This window comes from Grammomys surdaster, unplaced genomic scaffold, assembly GCF_004785775.1.
Source record: "Grammomys surdaster isolate TR1022 unplaced genomic scaffold, NIH_TR_1.0 232, whole genome shotgun sequence".
Classification (NCBI taxonomy): Eukaryota; Metazoa; Chordata; class Mammalia; order Rodentia; family Muridae; genus Grammomys; species Grammomys surdaster.
In genome coordinates this window covers 11,225-16,550 of record NW_021604677.1, presented here as the reverse complement: position 1 = coordinate 16,550, position 5,326 = coordinate 11,225, and the positions used below count along the sequence as shown (strand labels likewise).

General features: G+C 32.9%; 1 pseudogene; it reads left to right on the top strand.

Moving 5' to 3' along the window:
• The first annotated feature begins 3,900 nt into the window (after positions 1–3,900).
• On the top strand, positions 3,901–4,603 carry LOC114626276 (annotated as a pseudogene).
• The last annotated feature ends 723 nt before the right edge of the window (positions 4,604–5,326 follow it).

The window sequence follows — 5,326 nt, the reverse complement described above, 5'->3', positions numbered from 1 at the left end:
CACTGCTAAGGTATCAGTACTGGTGTATTTAGTGGGAAGCAAGTTTAAATAACATAAATAATATAATGTGTTCATATTACTAATGTTTTTAATAAACAAATTTTAAATTTTCTGAAAATATGAATTTGTATCCTAAAAACTTCAGTATTAATATTATAGGAAAATTCCACTAATATATAGAATCTGACACATGTAGGATTTTAACAATCAATGAGAAAATGTCAAAAATTATCACTTGAAGCCACTCATTTAATAAATAACAACTCTCACTAAGCAATTTTTAAATATATTTTAAGGATATAATTTTAAAAATTTGAAAATCTCATATATATGGATATGCAAGCCCTTTAATTAGTCATAGTTTAATTTAATTTAAAAAATTTTTAACTTCAACTTATTACTGAATTTAATAATCTTAACTTTGGACATAAAATTACAACTTTATTGTTAAGAAGCCAGAAGATAATGACTTTGAATTCCAGTAAAATTTGATAATAATTTTATTGAAAAATTGAATAGAGTTCTTAAATCTGTAACAACCTTACAAGATTTTAACTTTATAAATAATATTAGATATTTATAATGTATATTCTTCTATATTCTAATTCTAATTAATATTTCTTATATGTATAAGCTTTTAATTTTTCCAAAATATCTGGCCATAATATAGATATTAATAAAATGCTAATTACTTTCACACATAAAATTAAACAGTGAAAAACCTCTAGGTTGGAAGCATATGAGAGTCCTCACTGTTTTCTAGAGGAACCATCAAAAGCAAAGAGAAGCTAACACCTGTTCTAGACAACATCAGAACCTATGACTTGAGAGGATGAATGGAAGCTCAAGGACTTCATCTATAGAAACCAACAAGAATGAAGACACCAGGGGTTTACATTTACATTTACAACAGAATAATCTCTATCTCCCTGGGAACACCAAAGAAACACACATAATTACCAATGAACAACCCTAACCATTACAGGAGTACACAAGAAATATAGTCTAGTTTCCAAATGTGTAAAATGAAGAATAGTTTATTGATGAAAATGTTTCAGATATTTTATTTCTCACTTATATTTTTATATAAGTGCATACATAATCAAAATATAAATCCCATGGCACCATTCTTGAGTAGTATATATATGAAACATAACTTGTTTCAAAATGTTTAAGGATCGTCACATGTTTTGGTGTCTGTTTACTTTGAAATATATTACAATTGCAGAAAAGTGCATACACAAGGCATATATACATAGAATTGTTGTTAGTTATTTTAGATTTAGCGATAGTTATTGTGTCATTCAACCTAGGCTCAATAAAGGTCCTCTGACTTGCTGATAAAATTTGCAGAGAAGAAGTTACAGTGATCTTTGATCATGAAATATATGATAAACTCATCTGTGTTTGCCTATGCCAATAGAGTGTGCAGCATTGTAGAGAAACAGTCTTGAGATATTTGTGGCAGCTTTTAAAAGTAGAACCAATGAGAACTTTGGTTATGTCTGGCCTACCTAGTTGTATACAAAATTTGAATCACTCTCCTCCACTATGAGCTGAAAGGTGACCAGATCTGCAAGCATATACAATTGTGAAGTCTTCCCCTTGTCTTCAGGTAATGGTATTTGCCTCAGTGCAAATTCAAATATAATGATTCTACTATTGCTCTTAAAATATGTCCTTTACTTATTTGATTTTTTTCTCAAGTTTTTGTGGTTTATATAGAAGTACTGAATAGGCTCAATGGGTTTTACATATTTTATGTCTATTATTCTACTCTAATTATTTGGCTATGCATCGAATCTTAGCTGAACAGTAGTTCCTTGTAAATTTTGTCTATTTCCCCCTCATTTATTTCTCCTTATCACTCCCATTTCCATCTCTTTCCTCCCATTCCTCATTTGTGTGTGTGTGTGTGTGTGTGTGTGTGTGTGTGTGCTTTTTTTTTCTTATCTCCTCTGATGATCAGACTCCTGTGGAAAAACTAAAGTCATGGACAATCTTTCAATCACAGTTCTTTGGAATTTTTCTTCTTCTCCTTCTCCTCCTCCTCCTCCTCCTCCTCCTCCTCCTCCTCCTCCTTCTTCTCCTTCTTTCCCTTCCCCTTCCCCTTCCGCTTCCCCTTCTCCTTCTCTTCCTCCTCCTCTTCCTTCTCCTCTTGCTCTTCCCCCTCTTCTTGTTTTCTTATCCTTCTCCTTCATCTTCTTCATCCTCCTTTTCTTCTTATTTTCCTCCTCTTCCCTTTCTTCTTTTCCTTCTTCCTCCTTCTCCTGTTTCTTCTCTTTTTGTTCCTCTTCCTTCTCTCATTGTCTCTTTCTATCTCTCTGTTTCTCTGTTTCTGTTCCTTTGTCTCTGTCTCTCTGTGTCTCTATCTCTGTCTCTTTCTGTCTGTCTTAGATGTAGACCTATCTGTATCAATTGTACTAACCCTTACTAGACTTCTTAATGAAGCTATTTTTCAATTTTAGGGAAAAACATTGAAATAATACTCCATTGTTTCCTTTCTTTATGCTACCCTTGTTCTCTCTACATCTGTTCTTATGATTTGTAGTTACTTAACTTTGAATCCTCAGTCTATTTACTTTCCTATTTCTCTATACTCTTATTTTATATCTATAGTCTAAAATATTTTTTAGTTTCTCCCATCTTTGATACTGTTTTAATTTCTGTGAGTTACTGTTTAGTGCATATGACATCTCTTGAATCAAAATGATTGATCAAAATTGTTCTATATTTCCATCATTAGGAAATGACGTCTTTTACCTGTGTTCTTTTCTATTTTCTTACCTGGCTTGGCGGTATTATTGAGATAACAGTTAACACTTTTCCTCTTTCATTACTCCTCCCATTTCTTCCCCAATTTCTCCTCCAAATGTATCTATTCCCTCTTTGTCTCTCATTCAAAAAGAACAGGCCTCTAAGAGATAATATCAAAATCTAACAACATAAAATATAATAACATCAAGCAAGCAAGCAAACAAACAAAATCTATCACATCAAAGGTTATAAAAAGAAACTAACAGAGGAAAAAGAGTCTTAAGAGAAGGCAGAAGTATCAGAGACCCTCTTCTTTACTTTCCCCAGTTGAATTAACATTGGTTCTTATTCTGTGGGTAGTGACCCATTTGGAGGTAGGATGACACTTTCTTAAAGTTTTCCTAAGACAATCAGACAACATAGATGTTTACATTATGAATTATAACTAGCAAAATTACTGTTATGATGCAGTGGCAAAATAATTTTATGATTGAGGTTCATTACAACATGAATAACTGTATTTAAGTGTTCTAGCCTTAGGAAGGTTGAAAACATCTAAATAATAAAGGGCCTTGTTCTCTTGGTGTCCTCTATCCCTTTGGTTCTTTTACTCTTCTCACCCTGTCTTCTTTGGGTAGGACTTGATGGAGACATCCCACTGAGAGCTGTGCTCCAAATACCTGTTTGTCAGATTCACCAGTCAACTCTTATTGTTCTTTTTATGATGATGTAAAGTGGAATAAACATCACACTGGCAAATGTTTGTTCATGGTATGTTGTGACAGAATGCTCATCTAACTTGAGTGATACTGTAGGTGAATGCATGTGGGCTACTTGTTGGATAATGCATCCAAATACCTATGTTTGGTTTTCCTTCTTGAGTATATTAGATTTGCTGAGAGGTGTCTATTAACTTCATCCTAATGCCTTGAAATCCTGACCAATATATTTCAGCAACCAGAGAGTCAAGAATTTGTGGCCTCAAATTCTTCATTGTGAGTGAGTGAATAAAGCCATTTTGTCCCATTTGTTCTGAAAATTTGATTTGAATCATATTTCATATGTTCCACACTGGAATATATATTTTTCTCTTTTTAAAAACATTCATACCTGTCAGACTGTGTTTGAAATAGTGGGAACACCATGCCCCGTGGTTCCAGCAGCTGTTTTCACCATCACATTCCTATTTTATCTCCCAAGGGCCAACTCTACCAAGTAGAATATGCATTTAAGACTATTTACTAAGGTGGACTTACATCTGTAGCTGTCAGAGGAAAAGACTGCTCAGTTTTTGTCGCATAGAAGAAAGTACATGACAAATTACTGGATGCCAACCCAGTAACATATTTGTTCAAGATAACTGAAAGCTAACAGCTGACAGAAGATTCCAGGTACAGAGGGTGTGCTATGGGGCAGCTAATTGGAAAGACAATTGTGGCTATGAGTTTTCTGTGGACAAGCTATGAAAAAGAATTGCTAATATTTCTCAAGTCTACACACAAATAATGAAATGAGGCTGCTTCATTGTTGTTTGATTTTAACTGGTATAAATGAAAAACAAGGCCCTCAAGTGTACAAGTGGAATCCTATAGGTTTTAAGCCATGGCAACAGAATTTAAACAAATATAGCCAATCACCTCCCTTGAAAAAAATAAGTTAAGAAGAAATATGATTGGACATTTGAATAAACATTTAGACAATGCAATTACACATCTGTCTACTGTTGATTGATTTCAAACCTTCAGAAATAGAAATTGAAAGAGTTAGATTTGAAAATACTAGATTCAGGATTCTTGCAGCAACAGAGATTGGCACTCACATTGTTGTTCTAGCAGAGAAATACTGAACATTATCATCAGTTTACCAAATCCGTGATACCACTTGCCTGTGTGTTTGATACAAACCAACATCATAGAGGTTCCTGGGTTGAAAATGAAACCTCTCCCACTCCTCCTGCCACTGAACTGCTTAGGACTCTGTAAAAATAAAAACAATGCTTTTGAAAAAATAAATATGTAAACTGTACTGAAAAATAAATAAATGAAATTTTTATGTGCTAAGTTAAAACCTAACTAAAAAAAAAATCAAGAGAAGCTACAATTGTCCACCTCCATTAAAAGATTACTTGTTATTTTATGTTCTCTTTTGTACCACTATTAAATTGATTCTCTATCGCTATTTCCTGTTTCCTTGGTGGTTTTTCTGATATAATTGTGTGATTCAAGATTTTAGCTCAGCTCTCTTTGAAGAGTTCTGCATCTGTGTATATATGTATCATTTGCTGGCATTATCTTAGGCTTCCAACATTTTGTTGCATTTTCTCCTAATTGTTCATGATATTTTTATATTTAAACTTCCTCACTATTATAATTTTATATACAGAACAAAATTTGATATGAATAATATACTCTTGTCTGCATTCACTCTTGTCTGCAATGAGAAATCTTTCTTTAAAACCCAATATTCAGATATCTAGTTTTGAAGCAAATAAAATGTGGACATACTGTGTTCAAGTTACATTCATACAGAATAGGATTAGTTCTTAAAATGAAAAAAAAAAAAGAGTACG